Here is a 15,123-nt window from a genome sequence, read left to right as displayed (position 1 = left end):
TTCTGATTTTTAAGATACTGAAAATAAAATGTTTGTTTGTGTGTATTGGAAGGAGGGAGGGAGGGAGGGAAAGAGAGGGAGGGAGGGAGGGGGAGAGAGAGAGAGAGAGAGAGAGAGAGAGAGAGAGAGAGAGAGAGAGAATAATTGAGAGAGAGAGCTATCCAGAATTTTAATGTAAGAAATTAATAAAAACTTTCATGTCAATCCCCCATGTGAGTAACAAAGAACAAAACTTTGCATGCTGAATTCAGTGGGAGTCCTCCAGTTTTCATTCTTTATTTTATACCTACTCTGGTTTTTCTGGGCTCACCAGAAAAATGGAATCAAACACACACACACACACACACACACACACTGCTCAGGACCAGAAAAATCGGGGTGATAATTCAGTCCAAGTCCATAGGACTAGAGAGGATCAGATGAGGATCCAAGCTAAGCCGTGAGGAGGGCAAAGGGGCCAGATTCCTCCTTCCTCTGCCTGTAGTTCCCATTTGGCCTTCAATGGATTAGATGTTTCCCACTCATGTTGTGGAGTATAATCTACTGAATCCACCCATTCAAATGGTAATCTCGCCCGCATGCACACTCACAGGCACACCCAGAAGCAATGTTTAACCCTACAGCAAGTCAGGTTGAAACAAAATTAACCGTCACACCTACCATGAGTTTATTTTCCCCACTCTATCAGCACTCAGGTTTGGCATTTAGATTTCAACTTCCTTCAAGTAACTTAGCATCTACAAAAGCTTACTCTCACCACTTTACCAGGAGCACTGTGTGTGTTTGTTTTGATGTCTACATGCCTGTTTCTGTGTATGACTGCATATATGTGTGAAGCAAAAGATAGAATATTTTGCTTGTTTCCCACTCGTACTCTTGGTTCAATTGGGAATCTTCTGTGATAAAAGTTTGGTTTTACTGAGTATCGAAGTTCATATGATCCTCAATCACACCACACAGTTAAGGAGATAAAATAGGCTCAGAAAAGCCAGGTACCAGGTGTTGAGTAGTGATAAGCCCTTTAGCTTCTCTCTCCTCCTGATAGCACATCTTCTGCTCTCATAGCCGCTCAGTCCTTTGTGCTCTAGCTTTGTTCATGTCTCTACCCCAACATTGTCCTGAGTCTTGACTGAATCTGGTTTCTTCATTTTCTCTTTTGGTCCTTTTAAAGGACATGATTTGATTAATTTCCTGATGCTTCTTCTCTTTACTACTGCAGGTTACTATGTCAGGCCTATTTATGGTGCTGGATGACCTGGAAGGTGTCATAGTGAATATTCTCTAACACTCACTAAAGGGGCATCATCTCCTGAAAACATCATTCATCCATCCTCCGTATATTTTAGAATGCACCTTCCACACATTTTTCAAGCATAACTATTCTGAAATCTAAGGTAATCACTAGCTGTTATCATCCTCATTCTCATCATCATCTTAAATTTACTGAATATTTTTAAAGATTTATTTATTTATGCATATGAGAGCTGGGGTGTAGGCCAGAGGTGCAGGGGGTGAGAGGATTCACCAGAGACAGAGTGGGGAACAGAACAGGCAGATGTACTGAAATACACTGCTGAGGGGAGCAGTGGGCGAGACAGGAGAGGTCTGCTGCACCATGTGGGTAGCTCCCTGACTGGGGATCGAACTAGTGCTGCAGTGGCTGCAGATAGCTTCATAGTGCTAGACTTAACCACTTGCGCCACCAGGAATTCCCATTTACTGAATATTTTTATTGTGCTTATCACTGCCTTAAATGCTTTGCAAATAGTAACATTTAATTGTCACAGCAACACAATAGGTATTTTTAATCATTCTTATTTACTGAGGAGGAATCAGAGGCATAGAATGATGAAGAAACATGTCCAAGTCTATCCAGCTGGTGTTAGAGGTAGATTTTGAACATAGCAAGTTGGTCTCCAGTGGTATATTCTTAATAAATGCACAATATTTCTTCTTACAATGTTACAATCCAAGATCACATCATCATTTTCTCCCCAGGCTACTATCACTTCTACTGCCTTCATCAGTTCTCATTGTTGATCAGAATTAGGTGCCAATAGCATTTCCTCTCTTTATGCCTTTATTACCCTATGCCTTTGGAGTAATAAGACTTATCAGCAGGATATGCCAAGAACTTTTTGATGATCCACCTTTAGCAAAATAAGGCTTCCAGCGGCTATATTGATAGTTGAAACTACTTTATCTTGCTACAGTAGCAGTTTCGTTATTTATTGATAATTTACTTTTTATCTCATGTCTCTGAAGTGTGCTTTAGAACAGAATCAGTATCTTCCCCCCACCAACCCCCAGATTTTACCTAGGTCATATACTTCCACTTTGTAAATTGTAAATTTCCATCTAGATTAATCCTGTGTTTACGTACAGTGCTACTTCCCTTCTCCCCCTAAGCCTCTCTGATTGACCTTACAAACTCACTCGAGGTTTAAAATAAGATTTTCATGTCTGTGATTCAAAAATATTTCTTTGGATCCACAGTGCCAACCTGCAGATAAACATGTAGAATTCACGGATGGACATCTCTACACTTAGCCCTTTCAGAAGCAACATGTTCACACCTAAACTCATACTCTTTCTCCTACAACTTGCTCCTTCCAAGTTGACTGTCTACCCAGTTACACCAGCTAGAAATATTGGTTACATTCCTCTCCTCATCTTCACAAGAAAACATATCAAAACTGTAGTTGGCAATCTTCACACTCATTTTCCTTTCTCACACACTCTTCTTTGCTACCTAGGGTTCTGTCCTCACCACTGAAACTGAAACCACCAGTGAGTTCACAACCACTTCCATATTGGCAAATCCAGTGGGCCCTTTTCTGTCTTCATCTCATTGTACTTCTTAAGCGCATTTGATGAAATTACTCATCTCTCTCATTGCTTTTTATGACATCAATTTCTCTTGGATTTCTTATCTCATATTGGTTCCTCATTCTCAGGCTTTTTAGTTGACTTTTCCTTGAGTTAGCCTCTAAATTTCTGAGAATCAAGTCCTATATTAGATTTTTATTGCTTCCATGAAAAATTATCATATACTTAGTGGTGAAAAACAGAATAAATGTATAATTTTACAGCTCTATGAGTCAGAACTCTCACATAAGTCTCACTGGACTAAAATCAAGGTACTATTATAGCTGTTTCTGAAGAATCTGAGAGAACCATTTTCTTGTTGTTTTTTACCCCCAGCTTTTATGAGCTGTCTGCATTCCAATTCATTGTCTTCTTCCTCTATTTTCAAAACCAGAGTGTCAATTCTCTCTGTACCTTCTTTAATAATTAAATCTTTCTCATACTATGGCCAAGAAAAATTCTTGTGTGTGTGATTACATAGAACACATCTGCATAATCAGAGTTTTTTCCATTCCAAGGTCCTTAACTTAATCACACATTTGCAAAATCACTTCTGATGCAAAAGATAACTTATTCACAGATTCTGTGGCTTGAAATGTGGAAATCTTTGGAGACCCACTATTCTGTCTATGACATTAACCCTCTTCACTTTCCTCCAAGGAGCTTCTCACAACTTCAAATGTCATCTGGGTGGTGATGATACCTACAGTTATATTCCTAGTTCTGATTCTCTGAGGTTCAACCTATGCCTAACTGACTCCTTAATGTATATTCTCCCCAGTCACTCTTCCCCAAATCCTTAAATTTGGTGGTTTTGTCTGACTTTCTTTCCTTCTTTCCTTCTTTCCTTCTTTCCTTCTTTCCTTCTTTCCTTCTTTCCCTCTTTCTTTCTTTCTTAACTCCAATCATCAAAATGTCCTCTAATATATACACTAAATGTGTTTAATTCACTAGCTCCATTGCTGGTACCTTACACTGAGCCATAGTGTCAGTAATTTCCCAACCACATTTGCTGCTTCTCTCTTGATGCTGTAGCATTTGCCCAGAACTTTCAAAATTTCACACAAGAATTCCAGTTACATTTTATAATATAAATTGTGTTGTGCCATTTCGCTGTTTGATACCCACCATATTCTTCGCACTATGTTTAGAAAAATATGCCATAATGTCCCTTGTGTCTACCTCTTTGACTCTATGATTTACTATAGTAGATTTTCTCTTATATAGCTTTTGTTGCAGATTTTTTCCTTTTTAAAAATAGCTTGTTGGTCTTCTAATTATTGAATTGTAAACCACCTGTATATTCTCTGTATAAGTTCTTTATTATATACACATGTATATATTCTTGCAAACATTTTCTTCCTTGATGTTGTTTGCAACTTAATTTTCTTAACAAAATCTTTTGAAGAACAGAAGGTTTTAATTTTGAAGTTCAATTTACATTTTTTCCTCTTATGATGAATGCTTTTGTGTTCTCTTTGCAAAATTTTTGCCTACTCATGCTTTTAATGAGTATCTCATTTTCATCTAGAAATTTATAACTACCGGTTTTATGTTTATAGCAGCTTTTAAAATTGTCTAGTGATCTGTTTTTTTCTTTTCTTCTTTTCCTCATGCTTCATACTCCTGTCTCTTCCACCCTCATTTCTTTATTCTTCCTTCCTTCTCATCTGTTTCTATGAAAGATAGAGGACATTGCCTGCTCTTACTTTCTCCCTTACTTCTCTGCTTCTCTAATGCCAGTCAAAAAAACAAAGATTAGAGTCCCCTCTTGAAAGGTGAAAAGTTAGAATGGAGGGTGCTTTCACCTTTCTTTTTCTTTTACTTCTTTTGCACAAGAAAATACAACTCAGGGGCCTCCCTGGTGGCGCAGCAGTTGAGCGCTGGGTTGCGAAGTTGCCCGCAGCCTCTGCAGCGCCGGTTCGATCCCCGGCCACCAAGCGAGGATCCCACATGATGTGCAGACCTCTCCTGCCACCAGCTGCTCTCCTCAGCAGTGTACTTCGTCAGTCTGCCTGCTCTGCTCTCCACTCTGACTCTGGTGAATTCTCTCACCCTCCCATGCTTATGACTGTACCCAGTGCTTCTATAAATAAATAAATAAATAAATAAATAAATAAATAAATCTTTAGGGAAAAAAAGAAAATACAACTCCATTTCAGAAGAATATTGCTTCCTCAGAAAGCAGGGGGCACAGAAAGTCATGATGGTACAAAGGTGGATGAAAGAAAAGGTGCAGACCAGAGCCAGAGAGACATTACCCCAGCTTATGATCAATAACTCTAAGAGAGAAGGTGGGGAGTTAGCTTGTTTTTATATTCACTTTGCCCATGAACAGGAGAGATAAACTGAAGTGTGAAAAAAAAAATGTAACATAGGTCATGTCACAATTGTAGTATCTGTGTCCCATCTTTTGCCTTTTTTTTTTTTTTTTAACGGAACTTACATCTACCTCAGGGAGTTATCTCATTCATTTGGTTCACAGTCTTTGCAGATATACTTTCTTCTCTTCTGCTATGCTAGCTTTTCCTTTTGTTAGGTGATGTCTGTTGGCTTTGAATCCCCTTGAAAGTGCTTGGTCATTGCTGCTACCATTACTATGCACACTGTTTTCCACTGCAGCTTGCCAAAACAATGTTTTGCCAACACTGTTGTTCTGAAGCTGTTCCTCTTTGCCAAAAATACATTGCTGGGCCACTGATGCATCAATTCTCCTGATGTAGCAAGATCAGCCTGCATTTTCTGCTAATCTAAAAGAATTCCTCTTCTTAACCCAAATGTTATATCCTGTATTATAAGGGCACCAAAATAGCTCATCCTATATGCCCAGTTTGTTAAGAAAATAGCTTTTACCATCTAACTTACAGATCTCTTCCTAGCTAGGATTCTTTTACTCAGGATTTATGGATCACTGTTTTTTTATTTCTCCAGAGGGTCCATATGGGGAGAATAAACTGAAAGACAGGTACCTTCTATATTCCAAATGATCCACTTGTACAATATGACACTGTGAGTAGATCCCAGGATTCCCTCTTGCCTTAGGAAGAGTTCTTTGCCAGAAAGCAGGATCTCAGTTCCAAGAGTTCCCCTTACTTTCCTCCCATTCATGCACAAGTATTTCAGCTCATCTTAAGCTAAACTGTTTTTAGAGGTTGCAAGCAATGGGTGCTGGCAGCTATCAATTAATTAATCCCTTTTTGTTTTCTTATATTGAATTAACACATGCTTTATTATATAGTTGTGGGTAGATACTTGCCTTCAATGAACTCTACTGACAACTGTAGACAATATTCAGGCTACATAGGGTACCTAGATTGAAGAAAGATGTGCTAGTAGTTTTGTCCTTCTTTCTCTACTCCATCCCTCCCTTTCCCCACTCCCTCCTTTTTATTTACTTTATTTTTTAAAATAAGTTTTTTTGAAGGCAGCAGAATTCCACATTAGCCTTGTCAGCTATATGAATTGCTAACATGGTTGTCTCAATATGGAGTCATCTACCACCCTGTGAGTTGCATTTTCCTTGGTTGGTGATGGATAACTCCCATATGCTAGAATCCTTGGGTCATCACTATTGTTTGTGGCGGTGCTGAAAGAAGTCAGTATTTCTTCTGAGGGTGAAATCTCCCTCTATGATGTGTCTCTCAATCCAGCTTTTCATTATCACACTCCCCTACCCTCCCAAGAGCTTTTTTGTTGTTTTTCTTTTCTTGGAATCACCTCACCTATTCCTATATTTTAATACTACAGATGAATTGTTTATCTATTTTTGCATATGACCTTGCAACCCTTGTAATAACTAATTTTTTTCCCCACCCCATCCTAGGAAACAGTTTTTACCCTTGGAGCCAATATCAATCTCCATGGATAATGCATGCTCTGTGGAGAGAATGGCACCGTGCTAGACAGCTCTGCTGATGCTGAGTATCTTTTGCTTCTTTTTTTGAGAGAGGCAGTTTGATATAATAGAATATTAGAGACTTGAAGTCAGAGACACCAGAGTACTGTTCATAACCAGCTGTGTAATCTTAGAAAAATATCTCTGAACCTTATTTTATTAACAGTAAAATGTAGAAAAGAATAATTTGTTCATAAGACTGTTTGGAGATTAAATTTTAAAATTCTTTGGCAATTGTTAACACAATGGTTCTCATGTAAGTTTAATTCCTCAGTAATTATTTTAGTGGATATTGATCAATTCATCAATTTATTGATGCCAATTACCCTCCATCATTTTCTTTTTGGATCATTTCATATGGTTTCTCTTGTATTCACCACTATAAAATATTTCAACTATACAAACATTCCTGAACAAGTTTGCTTTCCCTTTTGGAAGGACAAACAGCTTCTATTTACATTTCCTCCAACCCGTATCATACAGGGTGGAAGTCAAATAGAACTTGAATGGGGTTAAGAAACCAGTTCCAAAGGTATTATATGGGTCTCAAATTGAACAATAACTTTTTGAATTTTCACCAGAAAGGTATCTGAGTTTTCTCAGAAAAATGCATTTTTATAATTTAAACAGTTATTTGTAGTATATTTTTCTACTTTATTATACTTGAAGTAGACTTTCTTTCAAGGTTCTTTGTAACTTTCTTTTAAACCTTCATTTAAACTTTCTTAATCCTTGCTACTCAAATTGTGATCAAGACCTGCAGCTTCAGTATACCCCGGAGTTTGTCAGAAATGAAGAAGCTCAGGTCACACAGAGAAATCCTGAATCAGGACCTTCATTTCAGTGACATCTCCTGCTGATCTGAATGTAGTCAAGTTAGTGGAGCTCCTTGCATAACCTTTTTTCCTCCTCTAACTGTGTCCCATGATTATGAAACTTTTACTACCCCATAATTAATGCTATTTGTAATTATTGTTATTACCTATTAATTCCTAGCAACACTATTAACTAAGTGCTAAGCTCTGTCTGCTTCAGTAAACAAAGTATTATTCACTGACCACACCCATAGAGTAATTCTCAACTTCTGAATGTTTATGACTCAAGTGAAAAGCCTGCAAAAAATGCAGGAGACCTCCTTCAGAGTCCATGATCATCAGATCTGAGATGGCATCTTGGAATGTGAATTTTCTACAATCATTTAAGGTTTTTCTTATGCCAGTGGTGCATGGACCATCATTCCTGAAAAAATGTTATTAAAAAATGGTATTTAGGGGGCCTCCCTGGTGGCTTAAGGGGTTAAGACGCAGCCTGTAAAGCTGTCAGCAGCCTTGGCAGCACGAGTTCGATTCCCCGCCTGCCAGGGAGCAACCCACATAGAGCAGCAGACTTCTCCTGACTTGTCCATATTATTTTCTTTTTGTTGAGCAGTAAATAATTAATCTGCAGCCGTAGCATCCCATTTCTTTTCACTAGAATTAATGTAACAGGTAAAAACCTCAGAAGTCTTTCAGAAGTTGATGTGCAAAGAGGAAAAGACACTAAAAAAAGTACAAGGTATAATTTTAAAGATAGCAGTTAGATTTTCCCTTCTTGCTTGAGAAACAGAAACTGAATATTTAGCACTTTACACAAAAGTCTCCCTCAGAAAGACTAAATATATTTGGGAGTGGCTGTTACTTGGAGATGGAAATTGAACTATAATAGCAAGAGGTGGCAGTACATATTTATGAAAGAATTAAATAATCCTCTGCATAGTCAATGCTACCTAAAAGGCTTTTATGTTCAATTGGAGAGTTCTATCAGATAGGAGACCTTAGTCAGTGGGAATATTTGACATTGAACCATATTGAAATTACCTTTTGGGGGGCAGATTTTGTAAATTTGACTTGTGATGTTAAGGCTACTTTGGAAATTCTTAGATAATGGGGTCTTTTTCAGCACTAGACTTAATCAGAAATTATGGAAATAATGATTACTTTTGAGTATCTATCTATCTACCTACCTACCTATCTGGAAGAAAAGATATTGTTAAAGTTCTTTCTCCATTTAAATTCAATTTGATCTGCAAGCCCTGATGGAGGTATTTCTAGAAGTTATTTTACAAGTAATGTGGTAACAAGTAATGAGGATATTGCACCAGTGGAAGTTGTAGAAGACATAATGCAGAAGCTGGGGGCTATGAAGAGTTATAAACTTCTAGTCATTAGATAGATAAGTACTAGGGAAATAATGCACCAACATGAGGACTATAGTCAACACTGCTATAAAATATATATGAAAGATGTTAAGAAAGCAAATACTGATTTCTCATTACAAGAATTTTAAAAAATATTTTGCTTCTTGTTGCTAACTAAAGAAAAAGGCTAACTAAAGTTATTGCAGTAATCATTTCATAAAATCTGTTAGTCAAATCGTACTGTACATTTTCTATAATGACCTATCAGTTATATGTCAACAAATTGGCAAAAAGTAATAATAAAAAATAGTTGGGTTTTTAGTTAATTTGTTTTTTTTTTAAGATCTTAGGATTATATACCAGGTGAATTGAAAAATAAAAATAGGTATGATTGGATAACATTCAAAAAGATACAGAGCTGTTGGATTGAGATTCACAGAGAAATCTGAAAGTTTTTCTAAAAATTATACAGAAGATGGTTTTGCAAAAGTAGAGTTTCTCCCAGAGTTATTGGCATTTTTCTAAAATAAGAAGCAAAGAGTTCTTTGAACTTTGAGAGAGGATTGCTTAGGATTATGGTTGCAGTGGGGCCTCTGAAAAACAGGAAAACATCTTTTCAAACAGGGGTGAAATGGCTTTTGGGTATCCATCTACATTTAGGTGTCACTGTGTTACAGACAATGTTTTAAGATGGGGACCTGTTGGAATGAGCAATGGTTCAACCAAAGGTATAGGGACTACAAGTGAAAGCGATTAAACAGTTCTGGGAGAGGTAAAAGGGAAGCCAAGCTAAGAACATCATAGACAACTAAGGCTATAGAAAAGTCCGCAGTTTACAAGGAAAATTGAGAATAAAAAAGCTATTACCAGGGCCTCCCTGGTGACGCAGTGGTTGAGCGCTGGGTTGCGAAGCTGCCAGCAGCCTCTGCAGTGCTGGTTCGATCCCCTGCTGCTCCCCTGCCACCGGGAGAGGGTCCCACATGGCGCGCAGCCCCGCTCTGGTGAATTCTCTCACCCTCCCGCGCTTCTGACTGTACCCAGTGCTTGTATAAATACATACATACATACATACATACATACATACATAAGCAAGCTATTACCAGGGCTTCCCTGGTGGTGCAAGGGGTTAAGACACAGCTCTAGTTTGATCTGCGGCCGTGGAGGTGACCCACATGGCACAGCAGACCTCTCCTGATGCACCGGCTGCTCTCCTCAGCAATATATTTTAGTCAATCTGCCTGCTCTGTTCCCCACTTTGTCTCTGGTGAATCCTCTCACCCCTGATCTGTACCCCAGTTCTTCTATGCTTAAATAAATCTTTTTTAAAAAAGCTATTACTATATATGCTTTATGGCTACGCCATAGAACTCTATTAGAGCATACAAATGCTATTAGATACATGGAAGATTTCATCTAATACAGAAATATTGCATGGCATCATTTTAAATCTGATATTTTTCCTCATATTTATTTTTTTATTTATTTTATTTTTTTAAATAGTGATTTTTTTTAAAGATTTATTTATTTATTTATACAAGCACTGGGTACAGTCAGAGACACGGGAGGGTGAGAGAATTCACCAGAGCCAGAGTGGAGAGTAGAACTGGCAGAGTGACGAAGTACACTGCTGAGGGGAGCAGCGGGCAGCAGGAGAGGTCTGTGCGCCATGTGGGACCCTAACCCGGCGGCCGGGGATCGAACCGGTGCTGCAGAGGCTGTGGGCAGCTTCGCAACCCAGCGCTCAACTACTGTGCCACTGGGGAGGCCCTTATTCTTCATATTTAATCTCTAGTTGTCTGTGAGGTGAATTAGTAATAAATGGTTAACACATTAGTTCTCAGCAAGACCTGGACATTGGGGGAAATTCCATTAAAATTAAGGAACTAGGGGAGGCCCTAGAATGCTTTCTCAAGAAGGAACTGAGCATGTACTCATTAGTGGGGATCACCCTATCAAGACATCTCTTGACTGTCTTGGGGACCTAGTGCAATATATGGCATGTTGTTTTGTTTTGTTTTCCTTGGCAATGACTTTTCTGTGTGAAGGCTTGAGGACTGTATCAGCAGAATGGCTTCTTGTTCATGCTAAGCTGAAATCTTATGTAGTATCCTCTGAACAGTCTTTGTGCCCCTCTCCCTTCCCCCCCAAAAATGTAATAAGAAAAATATAAACAAAAGGAAAAGGAAAATAAATTAGAGTAACAAATGAGAAGACATGAGAAACCCAAAATAAGAATAAGTTTCTGGACAGGAAAAAAAGTCAGATGAATAAAAGCAGAAGCTAATTAACATGCTATTTAAAATTGGGGTAATGGAACATAGATGTTTGGCAAAGGGAATTAATTTACATGCAGAAATCAGCATAGTTATCAACTGCTATTGTAATTGTAGCAAGTCTTTAAATTTCCATTTTTTCCCTTTGTACTTTTCCATTACACACAGCACATTATAACCAGATCAGTGGGGCAGCCAAGAGAGCAGAATTTATATTTCAAAACGGAAGTTGATAGTTAATAGCCTAGGAGCATAATAAACCACATTTTTGGTGGAGAGTCCAAGCTTATACAGATGGTTCAAGTCTAAACAGTGACCCTCCCAAGCCTGATGATTTCCTCAGTTATCCCAGATGGCCAGTGATGTGTGAGCCACAGTAAATCAACCCTGGCTGGATCTGCCGCTTGGAACAAAGAGAAGCAGCCATGTATGGTTTCCTCTGTGACAAGGAGGGAGGCACTGTAGACCCAATTTAGTTGACAGCATGATTCCATTCATAGAGGAGTTGGGTATATTCAAATTATCTTTTCCTCATTAACATTCACAGCCAAATCTATACTTAAAAATTCAACATTTTGCCTTAGCATAGATAGTTTGTGCTTTCTTTCACAGGTAGGGTGCAGGGATGAGGGATATAGTAGTCAAGGGTGAAATTCCTTGTAATGACAATAGCTTATGTTTATTAGGTACTTTCTGTGAGCAAGGCATTAGGTTAAGCCTTTTTCATGCATTAAGCCTTTCAATGCTAACAAAATTCTAATGAGTTAAATACCTTTATAATCCTCACACTAATGAAAATGAAACTAAGGTTTGTAAAGGTTAAATAACTTGCTCAAGTAGCAGAGCTGAAATTTGAACCCAAATCTTGCCTGATGCCAAATCCCAAGCTTTTTTACAACAGTAGGTTGACTTTCCTTCCAAAGGTAAAGGGACAAGATAGACCTAAAATTCATCATGAGGGTGCCCCTGGGGAATTCTTTAACGCTGGGGTTGATGTGACATGCTTATTCCAGAATTCAGTGAAGCTTAGACTTATTTCATAGAATTGTTTCCTTTTCATATGGAAAGAGAATAAGGAAAGCAGGGATTAATGCTTTTTAGGGGTACCAATTGTCCTCCTTGCCCTAGCATTTGACCTACATTTTCAGGTTCAAGTCAGATGCCATCTTCCTTGACTAACCTTTCTCAGAAGTATCTTTTGCCATCAAATCAGTATAAGCACCTTTCCCATACTGTCCCACACAACTTCATGATGTCTTCCCTCCTCTGTACTTCCAGGAAGATTTCTACACGACAACATCTCCATCTTATTTTAGCTTCATTTCCCAAGCACAGCACCAAGCTATAGAGGGATTGTGCAACTAAGTTGAATCTCATTTGAAACATTCTGCTTCTGGCCTTCTCTCCGTGGCACAAGGAGTTAAGACGCATCCTATGAAGCTATCTGCAGCCACTTCAGCGCCAGTTTGATCCCTGGCCAGGGAGCTACCCACATGACGGGAGTTACCCACATGACACAGCAGACCTCTCCTGACTAGCCCACTGCTCCCCTCAGCAGTGTATTTCGGTGTAGTCCCTTTCTGTTCCCCAATCTGTCTCTGGTGAATCCTCTCTACCCCCACACATACCTCTGGCTTGTACCCCAGTCCTTGTATGCATAAATAAATAAATCTTTAAAAATAACATTCTGCTTCTATCTCAAATATTTTTTACTTTTTTGTATTTGCATTTTGTAAAGAATTGAGGGAAACAACAAAGGTAAAGTGGGTTGGTCAATTTGCATAAAATACTGGCAAGCCTTCAGCAGGTTGCTTTACACAGGTGAATTGTCACATGGTCCCAGGTGAGAACACTTTGATGATTCTGTTCAAATTCACCACAATAGGATGGAGAAGTGCCACAGGTGCAAGGCTTATTTGCAGAATTAAAGCAGTAATTAAAATAAAACAGCAACATTATTTGTATATTGAGCAGTGGTGGGGTAGGGATCAGAAGACTGAGGTGGTTTCTAGAAGAGGACAGTTACAAAGATAAACATAAGGGAAATGACCTCTGTTTTCAGAGGACTCATTCTATTGGAGAAAACATGTAGACTTTTACTCCTGCCTATATTTAGCATTTATTTTGTTCTGACTTATCACAAAAGCAATTTTTATTTGTATTAGACTTGACAGTTTGCAAAGCACTATCATACTCATTTATTGTTTCATTTTATTTTCAAGATAGGCCCCCAACCAGCATCCTGCTGATGCTGAAGTGCAAACATGCTCTGTTATTACTTGCATCCAGTGCCTGGAAATTAGAGGGAAGCAATGGAAGTTTGTGCTAATTTAAGACCATGCTGATGTCATAGAGAAGAGGCTGATGTTTTATTATAGATATTAAAGGAACATGTCCCAGGCTAGATTTTTTATGTTGTTTTTATATGATATCAGTCCTGCTTCCATTTTTACCTTGTAGCCTAAGGGAAAATATATTTCCTACCTTAAAAAACATGGCCATTGAAACCACACCAACTTTTTCATGCTACATCACAACTTCTCATTGTGATGCTGTCTTCACATTGAGATGCTGAACCTCAGGCCATTCCTGCACAATTGTACCAATGTCATCAATAAAGTCAAGCGAACAGGACAGGAGATTTTTTATTGTGGTTGTTGTTTTGCTTTGCTTTTAAGAAAGAAAAGCAGAAGGCAAATAACTTTGACAACCAGATAAAAGCTTTTACAGGCAAAGGGCATGTCCATGTGCATTTTTTTCCTGTTATAAATGTCCCCAAATCAATTTCCCTCCAATTGATAAAAGTTGCTTGTATTTGAGACAAAAGCACATGACTTTCAAGGATCAACTAAATTTTATTAGTATTTCAAAGGGGTGATTTGCTTTTTTTGTGACTAGCTGTACCTGTCCTCTCATGGCAAGAAGGAAGCATGATGTAACTCCTAGAGTAGAGACAGGAGAGATGAGTTCTGCAGTCACTTGGACCCTCAGGGTCACCCACCCTTGAGACAGTACTGCCCAAGCAATCATATTCCCACCTTAAATTTTAAGATGGCTTCAGGTCTTACCATTTCTCTTTTGAAATGGCAATTGACTTACCATCCTTGGAAGTAAAGGTTTGGGAAGGAAATCAGAAAGTTAAGGCATATACTTGCTCAACAGCCACTATACCCATTTCAAAGAGACACATTTCATCAATACAATCAGCACCAAAATATTCCTTATCATTTAAGTCCTGGGAAAATAGAAATATTGGTGAAGGAAAAGTGGTTCATCAACTTCCATGGAAAGATAACAGGATTTTGATTGTTTTTCACTTTCCAAGACTAAGGAAATTAAAGAGACTATGAAATGCCGTTACTTGAACAGATGGTGGGTCAGACATTCAGTTCATGAAATACCAGTTGAAAAGCAATAATTAAAATATTTCCATTTAAAATCATCATTTCATATGTGAGGAATAACATTCTGAGGAAGGTAACCTTTTCTTTCCTTAGGTTCAGAGCAGATAAGCTGATACAGCATGAGATATTTAGGTGAGGATAAGAAAGACTTTCTTGATAAGGAGAGAATACTAAATAATTTGGAATTTTTTTCTCTCAGGCTTGAAAAATAGAATAATATTTTTTTGTGTTTTGGAATGAGTCCAATTATAGTTCTGACTGGGCAAGGATGAAATATTTCTTTTTTTAAAAGAATTTTTGAGTCCATCGCTTTTTAAAGTTAACCTTTCTGTTCTGAGATAAATATAGATTCACATGCAGTTGTAAGTAATAATACAGAGCTACTTTCTTTACCCAATTTTTTCTTATCGTAATATCTTGGGAAACTGCTCCAATATTGCAAATGGGATCTTATATCCATATAACAAAGTAACCAAGATGTAGAAAACTTTCAACACTACAGGGACC

This window comes from Talpa europaea (genome assembly GCF_964194135.1).
Source record: "Talpa europaea genome assembly, chromosome: 4".
In the NCBI taxonomy this organism is placed as follows: domain Eukaryota; kingdom Metazoa; phylum Chordata; class Mammalia; order Eulipotyphla; family Talpidae; genus Talpa; species Talpa europaea.
This window is presented reverse-complemented; position numbering follows the sequence as displayed.